A 13,028-nucleotide genomic window follows, 5' to 3' on the forward strand; every position below is an offset into this window, starting at 1 on the left:
ACTCCAATTCAAAGAACAGACTCTGTCGGATATCAATATAGGAATGGTTGTTTCGGAGCAGTTTTTTCTTTGCACTTTGTGATACACTGCATTTTCTATGAATAATTTGCTATATAAATAATTGACTTTCTAAGTATTTGAGGTTGTTTAACATGAATGCCTGTGTGGTTTTCTCCTCCTGCTCTACCTTTTCACGTTACTCTGTTTGGTTGCTAAATCCCCAGGCGGGGGCAGAGGGACCCCCCAGTTTGGAGGCCCTCCCCCCACTTCAGGGTCATCAAAAAGGGAGGGAGGGGATGTCTGCTGGGCACTCCTTTATTCCCTATGGAAACCGATTCCCATAGGGTACAATAGAGAATTGATCTGCAGGTATCTGGGGCTCTGGGGGGGGGCTGGTTTTTTGAGGTAGAGACACCACATTTTCAGCATCACATCCAGTGCCTCTCCCCAAAACACCCTCCCAAGTTTCAAAAGGATTGGACCAGGGGGTCCAGTTCTATGAGTCCCAAAGAAGGTGCCCCTATCCTTATTCCAATGGAGGGGAAGGCATTTAAAAGGTGTGCGGTCCCTTTAAATGTGATGGCCAGAACTCCCTTTGGAGTTCGGTTATGCTTGTCACACCCCTTGCTCCTGACTCCACCCCCGAAGTCCCCAGATATTTCTTGAATTGGATTTGGCAGCCCTATTTCCAAGGCAGCTAATATTCCCCCTCACCCTGTCAGTCGTTGGCCAGTTGGTGTGAATATGAGTGGGGATGTGCATCCAACCCCCTCACAAGTGGCAATTTATGGTGACCTGTAGGGATTTCAGGTCAAGAGATGTTGAGAGGTGGTTTGCCACTGCATGCCTCTTCGTAGCAACCCTGCACTTCCTTGTAGTCTCCATCCACATTCTAACCAGAGCCAGCCCTGCTTAGCTTCAAGATCTGACCAATATAGGGTTTCTCCTGGCTAGACATCTATTATTTTAAATTGCAGGGGGAAAAGTTTAAGGATTGCGGGTAGGGGGTTGCCCCAAACTGCCCAGTAACTCAGTAAACTGAGCTGAGATTTAAATCTAGATGTATCCCACCTTCTGTCTACTGAATTATACTGACCTAGCACAAATCAAGATATATTAGGTGGTGCAGGAGTGCATGCATATCTGTAATAAGAGGGCTGCTGAGAGCAGGGCATTGTGGCATTTTTAATCAGGTGCATTATGTCTGAGAAGAATCTAACTGTGTGAGAGGATGCAACCTCATAATTAACCTCCTTTGATTCCTTTGTTATAATAAGACGATGAATGAATTAGGCTGTGAGTTTTGTCGGTTCATTGCTGGTCCCTATGCCATGTTTGCCTTTAGGGAGAGATTTCTGATCCTTATTAGTTATTTTTAAGAGCCAATCCAACCCATCCACCCACCCCCACCCCCACAGTAATCGCAGTAATTGAAATGTGCACTTTGGAGTCTGGCTTTTAAATAGGTCAAAAGCAGCAGGAGACCTTCATAAGTGGAGAGAATTTGATTTTTTTAACCCTTTCCCCTCCCTATGCTTGCTTGACGCTAGAATATTATAACAGGCAGCTATTGGCTGCCCAAGATTTTTTGTTTGTTGAGTTCTGTAGTCAAAATTGAGACATTGCTGGAATAGGGTGATGTTATTCCATTGCATGCAGCACTTGAGGCATGCATGCTGGAATCAGAGAGGTCTGTGAGTATTTATGGGGCAACTCTGGTGGTAGGATTCTGATTCAGTTTAGTACTCAGGGTTGCATTAGTGACAAGTACATTGGAAATCATCACCAGCTCATTATCAGTAGGCGTTCAAATATTTTTGTAGACCTCCACCTTGGCCAGATTAAAAAGTAATCATTGAAAAAGATGCCATACTGTCCATTGTTCGGGGGTGTTGGCATCAAATAAAAAGGGGCTTGATTCAAAAATTGGAGCAAAAAAGCTGGTACAGTGAAAGCCATCATCATTACCTATTCTCTGCCTGGAATCCACATGGATTCTTGCATGTGTTATTATTTTATAGCAAAACAAAACAAAAACCCAGTGGCTCTTTCAAGACTGACAACAGAAAGCTCATTTTTTAAAAAAACCCAACATTATTAGTAAGGCATCAGTGGGTTTTTGTTTTATTTGGGAATCAACATGACACTACTGTTCTCTGCTTCTAAAACTGAATTCAAATGTGATGGTGCCAAGCAGGAGGAACTTAATTATGATATGTTGCACATTTACAACATCTTTATTTTTTTCGATTTGTTTATTTATTCTTATAGTCACTGACCCAAAGTCACCCAGCAACGTCCTGTGGCAGAGTGGGGATTCAGACCATGATATTCCAGATCCCCCTCCAATAGTGTAACTGTCTCGTTTTAATCCTGCCCCACAACCACTAAATGGGCAGCATTAGCATACTGAAGAACACTCCAGCAGGTATTGCATTGGCACGTTACTGCTGTACATATAGGGAGGCTACATACCAGTGAAATATATATGAGGCATGGAACATTATGCATGCTGTTGTAGCACATATAGTAGGGTTACGCATGTATCGGCATTGTTGAAATAAAACATTGCACGGGTGCATGTTCTTTTTGACCACTGGGATCAGTTTTAAATCCGGCTGCAATGTCCCCAGCCAAGTCTCCTTTCTGTTAGTGGATAGCAGGGGAAAGGTTAATCGTCCAGGTTAAGTGTAATTGGAATAGGGATTTGGGGGAGGGGGGGGGGCTAATGGAACTGCTGAGAAGCAACAGATTTTGGGCAAACATTCTCCCTCTCCAGCAGGCTTCCTGCCACTCTATGTGCCTACATGATCTTCCTGTTTACTGTAATCTTGCTTCTCTGTGATTAACTGCCATGTCTTTGCAGAGACACTAAGCGCCACTCATTTTTCCAGTACCTTCCCCCTCTAATACGGGAACGGCTCTTTTAATCTACCATCATTGCTGGTCATTAGAAAACAAGTGGAGTGGCTTGGACTTATTATCTGTATGCTCAAACCTAGAGGGGGTTGGCCAAATTGCCTCCTTGTTAATTGCAGCATTAGAATATTGGATGAGGCTTGTGTTTTGTGGTATGACTAAATTATTATTATGATCATCATTTTTTTTCCTAGAAAGACAGCTCTTTGCATTTATAGCTACATGATCTAATTATACCTAAAACTGTTGAACCTGGAAAATGCAGGGTTTGGCTCTAAGCTCAGTGAAAGCTTTTTCCCCCCATCTTCCATTTCCCAACTTGTAAAATGATGGCAGGGTATGTACACAATAAGGCAAATATTACAAAATTAGTACCTTCAGGATTGGGCCAGTAACAGAGGTGGAACTCCAGCCACACAAACCTTCTGGGAGTCAAACTGGGACCTAGTTCAGATCTCCTCTTCCTTATGAGTAGTATATACTCCTTCTTGTCTTTGAAAATTGAGGTTTGAACACACCTGAGCCCATTAGGGGAGGGCAGGATATAAATATGATTAAATAAATAAATAACCTATCCATGCTCTGGCCACACCCAGACTTGGTCCTTGAAATATGCTCTGCATTGGCCTGCCTTGGAAGATCTTCCTATAGCTTTACACAATCAACCTTGTTTTTCACCATCAGGAGTAATCTGGTATCATCTGCACCTTTGACCACTTACAATCCCAAATAATTTATGAACAATTGAAATAGCACTGGTCTGTTTGATTCCCTCCATTGCATGAACTATCCATTTATTCCTCAGCTTCCTGTTGTTTAATCAATTTTAGTCCATTGCCTATTAATATTTAAGAAATATATTACTCTCTGAAGTTACATAAAGACTCTTCATCTTTATTGTGTGTGCGCGTATGTTTTGTGCTTTCAAATGGCTTCCAACTTGTGGCTAGTTGTTATAAATTAACAACCTCCAAAATGTCCTGTCATGAAAACTTTGTTCTGGTCCTGCAAACTGAAGACTGTGGCTTCCTTTATTGATTCATTCCGTTTCATTCTGGGTCTTCCTTTTATCCTGCTCCCTTCTTTGCTAGCATTGTTGTCTTTTCTGGTTTTTATTGTATTTTTAAATTATTTTATTTTGACATTTGTATCTTCCTTTTTACACCAATGGAGACTCAACACAGCTTAATACATTTTCCCATCGTCCATTTGATACTCAAAACAAGAACTCCATGAGGGAGGTTAGGCTGAGAGAGACTGCCCCAAGCGTCATATCATCATGGGGATTTGAACCTGGGTCTCCCAAATCCTAGTCCAATGGTCTAATTATTATGCCATTTTAAAGCAATATTTTTTAAAATTGTGACTGTAAGAAATTATTATGCACTTTTATTCCAAAAAAGTAATAGCAGAAAATGTTGATTTAAATCATAACCACCATTTTAAGTAACGTCACCTTGGTTGCCAGCAATTCATTTTTGAGTACAGTTCCAATAATGTCTGCCCTCAAGGCTCCGAACAGACCGGGGCCTGGATGTCTTAAGGAAAGCTCTCATATAAACCTGCTGAAACATTAGGATCAGTCTCAGAGGCTCTGTTGAAAATGCCCTCATTGGCAGACGGGAAGGTGAGGGGACTCATGGGACAAGGGCCCTCTCTATGATGGATTGTGGTTTTCTTTCCACACTGTTGTGTGTCTGGCACATTCTATGTTAAATGCCAGGTTTTGGGGAAACTTTCTTAATTTCACCTTTTATGCATGGGTGGCTTTTTGCCTCCTTTCTTTGGTTCAGTTTCATTGGTGCTAAAATTATTTTCCTTGTTTATAGTTGCATATGAATTTGCACCCTTTATCTGCAGTTAAATTGATAACTAAGCACAGCTGTTTTTATTGTTTTGATGATGTTGCTGGTTTCCTCTCCCCCCCCACACACAGATGTTTAGTTTATTTGCTTTTATTCTTGTATATAAAGTTATGGCACTGAGGCAGTCTATAAATAATTCAATCAAAAATATATCAACTTTCTGTATTCCTGTGAATTCCTTGTCTGTACTGCTTATAGGTGTGCCTCCTTTGTTACAGATATTCCGAAGGCAAGATGGAGTTCCAAAGTTTGGAGGCCACTGCTGCAAAAGCGGTGTTCCCTGAGCCTGCTAAAGTCACCTCTGTCAATAAGGGCTCACAACACAGAGCAGATCTCTGTCACTGGCAGGCTCATTGGAACCAAGGTTGTCTCATAACTTCCTTGGTCCTGAGCCACTTAGGAGCTTTAAAGGCCAGTAACAGCGCTTTGAATTGGGCTTGGAAGCAAATTAGCAGCCAGTACATTTGGCTCAAGACAGATGTTATAAGCTCTCCATAGCAGACCATAGTTAGAACCCTTGCAAGCCATGTTATGAACCAGCTGAAGATGACAGACGGTCTTGAAAGCCAGCTTCATGTAGAGCATGTTACAGTCATTGAATCTGAATGGTACCGAGGCATTTGTTACTGTGTTGAGTCGGACTTCACTGAGTATGGTTATGGAGAGAGGTATGGGTTTACCATTTTCCCTGACATGCTACTTTTCTACAGGTAGGGGACTTTTGTGTGTGTCGGACCATTCCAACTGAGTGAGCCCTTGTCTGCCATCTGAAGTGCACTGATTTATGCCAGCAAGATCTAGACTATACCTCTTAGACCCACTTGGGTTTTTTCCCCCCGATGAGGGGTAGTGTTGAGAAGGTGAATGTTAACTTTGCATTAAGAAAGCCACATTTGGGGGGGGGGGCATTGCTCTCCACAGTGAGCTATTAGTCTGCCATGGTGGTCCAAAAAGCCGGTCTGCTGCCACACTGATTCCCCACTCTGCTGCAAAGAGCCACAAGAAAGTGTTTGTGATGGAGTGGAGACAAATCATATGGTGGTGACTAATTCACATGGGATGCCACTTAATGTGAAGGAGGCCTTTAGTATTCATTATCATTTAATGCGATTATTGTTGAATCTGATGGGGAGGAAAAAGCAGTCCATTGACATGCACACAGCCTTGTATATGTTTGTGTGTGGTACATATGAACCCAATCACATCAGGATAGACTTTAGAAAGCAGTATTTGAAACTATGTCTGCCTGGGAAACTTAATGGATGCTGGTGGATTATTTAACTTGAGTGGTGGGGTGTGGTAACTGTCTCCCAATGGAGAAGGATCATATATAAGACAAGATAAATAGGGCTTTTCCGGATGTGCCATTCTTCTACCCTGCTCGATCCCCAAGAGGCCATTCGAAGGCTGACTCCACTCTCTTTCAGCTCTAGTGTCTGGTTAACTTGCGGGAAGGAGGGGAGGGAGGGGTCTCTTTCCTCTCCTCAGAAAGGTCACCTTTGCTGCATTTGCAGAACACACTGCCTGAGCTCTGCCGGCTGCGGCTTCTCCCTGCTGTCTTCCATCTCTAATCTCCTTATAGATGCAGTGCCATGGCAACAGGCCCAGGGCTGAGCGAGCTGGGCACACACCAAGAAACCTTGTTTGTGTCACCTGAGGGACAGACTGCAGTGTGTGTGAAAGATGAGCAGAAGGAGGGTGACGGCTTAGTCTGTGTGGACAGAGCAGTTGTTCGGCCTGGCTCTTCTAGGAGGCTTGTCCGTGAAACTTTACCATAGAGGCGTCTGCACCTTGTCTGTACCTGGATCTGGCTGTTGCTGTCCTTGCGCTAAGAAATTCCTCTTCTGAGATGTAGCCAAAGAGGAGGAGGTGTGGGGGTACCCAGGATACATGGCACCGCTATGATTTGGGGCTGCACGGTCAGGTGGCTGTACAATTGTTTCATGTAGGTGTACTGGTGTGAACGCAGTTACTTGTCTGTATTTAGGAAACCTAGCTGGTACAAACCATTTGTGATAAGCTGAGCTTCATAATACTGTGCTTATTCCTTTCTTAGTTGCTAGCTCCCTGATGTACAAACCGAGGCCTGGAACAGATGTGAATTCTTGGACATCAGTCTGTACTGTTTGTTACTGTTTTCTTGGGTTTGAGAGACTGGGCAAAAATAAAAAAAAATTAAAAAATAGAGTGTGTGTGTGTGCCTTTAGGACATAGACTGGAGATATTCAAAATGGAGGAATTTGTTAGAGAAGTCTTGTTTTAAAAAAATCTGTGTTTTAGAAATGCTTTGTTTAATCACAGCCAATGATTGAATATTCATAGCTGAAGTTCTAGATTTGCATTGGTACAAGCAGAAGAAGTGGACAGCAATCAAAACATTTACACTCAGGTTGTCATCTTGTGTTTGAGAACTGTTTTCTTATTCTTTGCTTGCAAAAGGTATCAAGGGTGTCCCCCTCCCCCTTTTACTTGTGTCCTTGTGTGTTGAAATGTGAGACATTTCTCTGGTTAACAGTTTCTAAATCAGGGTGGCCCCAGGCAAGAACAAAGCTAGCAGCTGTTTAAAGAAGTTCTCTTAAACAGGCTTAACTAGTGATGTTTAGTTCTGGAGTAGCTGGAGGTGGGGTGGAGATAAATGGACACATGAAACTGCCTTATATTGAATCAGAACGCTGTTCAACCAAGGTTGGCAGGGGTTTTCCAGGACCTCAGACAGAGCTCTTTTTTATCTCCTCCTACCTGATCCTTTTTTACTGGAGATGCCCAAGGAGATTTCATTTAAAGCAAAAGGCCTTTTGTGTCAGGGGAAGGCTCTTTGCACCAGAGGAGAGTGTCACTGCTACTGCATTGCAACATGAAGCCAACCCAATGTATAGGATTCCAATAAATATGGCATTCAAGAAGAGACATTACATTCAAATAGAGATGGAATCATTTTCAGACCAAAGGGGAAATTGTCAGGAAATTGCTCTCTGCATTTTAAACACCTAATGGTTATCATCTTGTCAGACTGTAATATGAGCATCCTTCTATAAAAGCAAAATACAGTTTAGTTGGATCATGTTTTAAGGTAGGAGGTAAACAACCATGAGGAGATGAATGCGGGGGGGGGGGGGATTGTTTGTGCGCCTTGGCATGCATGAGGGCAGAAGAGGAGGGAAGGAGAGACAAGTGCTATGTTTCATTCCGAACTTCCCAGTGAAACTAGTGGAAACAACTAGACTAAAGGAAAAATCCCTGAAGCAATAACTACAATACAGAGAGAGAGAATAAAAATATAATTTTTGATTAAAATGAATTTACAGTACTTTTCTGCTCTTGCTTAACTGAGGCCCATTGAGTTATTGTGTATTATTCTTTGTTCTGTTAAGTGACAGTATGACTTTTTGAGATGACTTTTCTGGTTTCATGGAGGAACAGTGAGATCTTTACACTCTTGTAAGCCCATCAGTGGACTTAGAAGGATGTAACTCTGTTTAGGATTGCACTGCAAGGTAGTCTTCATTTATCTGTAAATTTCAGACTGCTTTAAATAGTTTCAAAAAATGCATCACACAATAAAGTGTTTTAAAGTAAAAAACAACAACAAACATATGTACAATTAATAATAGCTTGTCAGTCATAAAGAAAAACATTTTATAGACTTTTCTGTGACCTTCAGACTCTCTTACAGAAACTGATTTCAAAGCAAAAGGGGGCTCTCACTGAAAAGGCCCTATTTCTTATTGCTGCTGAAATTACCTTGCAGAACTGTCAACATGGTCTGTTGACCTGATCTTAATTGGTGGGAGGGCATGTGAGGAAAGACATTTTTTTTTCAAAAAAAAAAATGTGGGTCCCAGTACACAAAGGGTTAGAACTTTGAAATCAGTGCCTTAAATTGAATGCTAACGTAAATTGTCAGCCAGTATAATTGACACAAAAGAGGTGTCATATCTGAGTATGCTGTGACACACCGATTAACAAATGGTCAGTAGTGTTCTGTGTGGTTTGAAGCCTTTTACATAACTGTTTTCAAGGGACAGGCCCATATAATCAATCCAGGAAACTACAGGTGCATGGATTAGTTTTGACCAGTCAGATCAGTCTCCAAGGGATGAGAAGGCATGTGTATGGAGTATGCATAAATGGCACTTCTGTGACCAAACTACATATAATGTGTGTGGAGGGTGTCCATGTCACAGCCATAATGCAGCCATAAGGTACCCAATGTGAATAAGGGTTGATGAGTTAGAAAGAGTTTTAATCATCCCTTGAGCTTTCTTCTAATGAGAAGTATCTTCAGGGTCATTTTTTAGCCTGGATGAGAAAAAAGAAAGCTACATATTTTCCTGTATTTTTCCTTAATGCAAATGAGGGGAGTTTCCAGTCAGGGAAGCAGTTTAAGGGAAGAATGTGACATCCTCCCCTCCGTGGTGCTGTGGGGTGGGGAGTTCTGCATTTTTGTGTTCATTAGCATGGCATGTCTTTGGGGATCCAAACAGCAGATCTCCCCAGAGTCTCTAGGGATCCAAGAGCCATCCCTAGGTGCTTCACTTGATTCAGTAGAGCGATCGTCACCCCATCCATTGATGGAAGACCAATCCCCCTCCCTAACATTAGCTGTATCTTAATTTGATTCAGTTTGTTCACATTTTGTGCACTTGATCACCCTTTGAGGCAACAGAGTTGGTTGCTCTTGGATGTTTAGTTAATGAAAATATGAGGTTAATCATCCTATTAGAGGCAACCAGGGCCTTTTTTGTAGCATGGCCTTTTCTGCATTTTAGGCTACACCCCCTTGATGTAGCCAATCCAACAAGAGCTCACAGAAGGCCCTGTAAGAAGAGCCCTGTAAGCTCTTGGAGGATTGGCTACATCAGGGGGGTGTAGCCTAATATGCAAAGGAGTTCCCACTATAAAAAAATGCCCTGGTGGCAAGCAACTAATCCAGCCCTACTCATTGGCCTGGTATATATAAAACCTGTCAATAGTACTGTCCTTTGCAATTAACCTCTAATGTATGTTCCACAGAACTCTTTGTGTCCAGTAAATATTGAAGAAAAGGTTTTAATTTGCTTGGAAATGACTTGTCCTAAATATCATGTATCTTACTGTTGGTTGCTTGTATTACTTTGAGTATAAAGGGATTTGAAAAAAAGTCTAGGAAGCATCTTGCATCTCATCAGAAGCAGCTGTAGGAATGTTCTAAGACTAACTGAAGTTACTGTTTTGAACACAATGGAAATGAGATCCCGTTTTGAAAGAGCCATCAAAACACTTGCCTGTTTTCTTGGCATGCGCATTATATCCAGTTTGAGCTTCAAGTATATCCAGTATAGACTTCAGCAGGGCTTTTTTGAAGGAAAAGCCCAGCAAGAACTCATGCATATTAGGCCACACCCCTTGACATCACCATTGTTTCTAAAAGGTTTTTTTTTGTAGAAAAAGCCCAGCAGGAATTCATTTGCATATTCGGCCACACACCCCTGGCACCAAGCCAGCCAGAACTACGTTCCTGTGCGTTCCTGCTCAAAAAAGCCCTGGACTTCAGTAAAGCTTTTGACAGGATTCTGTGCAAGAAAAAAATGTGAGGGAGAACCCTCTGTTTTTAAGAAGGATATAATCTTCTTTCTCAGTTCTTGTGAGCAGCAGGATATTTTCTGAGCAAGGGAACAGCTTGCATGGTAAAGTAGAATTATACCCAGGGAAACCTGGATTTGTTTGTTTGTTTACTTTATTTATACACCACTTTTCTCTCCAACGGGGATCCAAAGCAGCTTACGTTGTTTTATCCTCCATTTTATCCCAACAATCCTGTGCTGTAGATAAAGTTAGGAGTATGTGACCTGCCTAAGGATATCTAGCTAGCTTCCATGGGGATTCAAACTTGGGTCTCCCAGATTGTAGTCAAGACACTCTCACCACTAGACTACACTGGCTGTCAAGCCCTCATCTGTCAAGCTGTCCTCAATGAACAGGTATGCTGTAGTGAGCTCCTTAAATGAGGGGCAGGATATGAGAAAGAGAAATACTTGGTTCAGATGCTTTTTAAAATTTTGCAATATCTATTTGATTCCTATTCCAGAATATGCACAGAGGAGGGAGTGTAGAGGATTCTTCGGTTTAAGATGTACCATTTTCCCTTCATAGATGGATGGAATATATGCAACTTCTAGGAATAAGTGGTTCATTGCCCTTTTGGGGCAAAATTATCGAGAGGGCTGTGGCGGTGCAGTTACATGAATTTCTGGAGGATGCTTCCATCTTAGACCCATGCCAGTCCGGCTTTCGCCCGGGCCATGGGACGGAAACAGTCCTGGTCGCCCTCATGGATGACCTCCGACGACAACTGGATCGAGGCGGCTCGGCGGTACTGCTGTTGCTAGACCTATCGGCTGCGTTCGATATGGTCGACCATCGGCTGCTCACCCGCTGCCTCGCCGACGCAGGAATTCGGGGGCTAGCCTTACGGTGGCTCTCCTCCTTTCTTGACGGTCGGGGACAAAGGGTGGCAATTGGGGGGGAGCTGTCTCAGAGGCACCCACTTCATTGTGGTGTGCCCCAGGGAGCAGTTCTCTCCCCGATGTTGTTTAACATCTTTATGCGCCCCCTTGCCCAGATTGCACGGAGGTATGGGCTGGGTTGTCATCAATATGCAGATGACACCCAGCTCTATCTATTGATGGACGGCCGGGCTGGTGAGGTCCCTATAAATTTGGACCGGGCATTACAAGCCGTGGCTGACTGGCTCAGGCTGAGCGGGCTGAAGTTGAATCCGGCGAAGACTGAGGTCCTTTGCGTGGGCCGCGGCGGACCGGGAGGGGAGATTACCCTACCGGCTTTTGACGGTGCGTCACTGGTACCAGTGCGCAAAGTCAAGAGCCTGGGAGTGCTACTGGAATCCTCTCTATCAATGGAGGCCCAGATAGCCGCCACTGCTAGATCCGCCTTCTTCCATCTCAAGAGGGTGAGGCAGCTGGCTCCCTTCTTGGAGCGCAGCGACCTAGCAACTGTGAACCACGCAACGGTCACTTTGAGACTAGACTACTGCAATGCCCTCTACATGGGGCTGCCCTTATACCGAACACGGAGGCTTCAGGTAGTCCAGAACGTGGCGGCCAGGCTGCTGGAGGGACTACCATGGTGGGAACCTGGCGCGGCCTGGGCTGCGGGATCTGCATTGGCTGCCGGTTGTGTACCGTGTTCGCTATAAAGTGCTGGTTATTACCTTTAAAGCCCTATATGGCCGAGGACCTGCCTACCTAAGGGACCGCCTCTCCCCATATGTGCCCCAGAGAGCACTGAGATCTAGCTCTCAGAACTTACTAACAATCCCTGGGCCAAGAGATGCTAGGTTGAAGGCTACTAGGGAGCAGGCCTTCTCAGTGATGGCCCCTCGTTGGTGGAACCACCTTCCAGAGATGGTGCGGGACCTGAACCAATTCCGCAGGGCTTGCAAAACATTTCTTTTCCAGCTTGCCTTCGAGATGAAACCCGATTAATCTGACGTATGCACATCTAGCCATCTTATGGATATTATGATCACAGTATTTTAGCGCCCATTTTATATATTTTATCTATTTTAAATTAATTTATTATACAACTGATATATTAAAATTGTTTACATTGTTTTATATGAATCATGGGATTTCCATGTCTGTTAGCCGCCCTGAGCCCGCTTCGGCGGGGGAGCGCGGGATATAAAAATAAAGTTGTTATTATTATTATTATTATTGTAGCAGCAAGGGAGAGCCAGTTTGGTGTAGTGGTTAAGTGTGTGGACTCTTATCTGGGAGAACCGGGTTTGATTCCCCACTCCTCCACTTGCACCTGCTAGCATGGCATTGGGTCAGCCATAGCTCTGGCAGAGGTTGTCCTTGAAAGGGCAGCTGCTGTGAGAGCCCTCTCCAGCCCCACCCCACCTCACAGGGTGTCTGTTGTGGGGGAGGAAGGTAAAGGAGATTGTGAGCCGCTCTGAGACTCTTCGGAGTGGAGGGCGGGATATAAATTCAATATCTTCTTCTTCATCTTCTTCAAGGTTGTTATTAAAATCTTGGAATCTGGAGAAAGCAGGTAGCATTGATTTAAAAGCTGTTCATACATGTATTCATTTTATTGAGGTTTATAAAGCCAGTTACTAAGAATGCATAAATGCCAACAAGCAAAATATTTCTGATTTTCTGGATCTGCTGGATCTTGTCTGGCATTTGTCAGGGCTATCTAATTTCCAAAGCCAGCAATCAAAGTGAGGCAAACCTTCAC

The 13,028-nt window shown here is 43.5% G+C and overlaps 1 protein-coding gene across 8 annotated transcripts in view; it reads left to right on the plus strand.

Moving 5' to 3' along the window:
• RASAL2 (RAS protein activator like 2) overlaps positions 1–13,028 on the plus strand; it is a 280,988-nt gene that overhangs the window by 230,800 nt on the left and 37,160 nt on the right. The gene's annotated exons all lie outside the window — the stretch shown is intronic.

The sequence above is a fragment of the Heteronotia binoei genome, chromosome 2, assembly GCF_032191835.1.
Source record: "Heteronotia binoei isolate CCM8104 ecotype False Entrance Well chromosome 2, APGP_CSIRO_Hbin_v1, whole genome shotgun sequence".
Classification (NCBI taxonomy): Eukaryota; Metazoa; Chordata; class Lepidosauria; order Squamata; family Gekkonidae; genus Heteronotia; species Heteronotia binoei.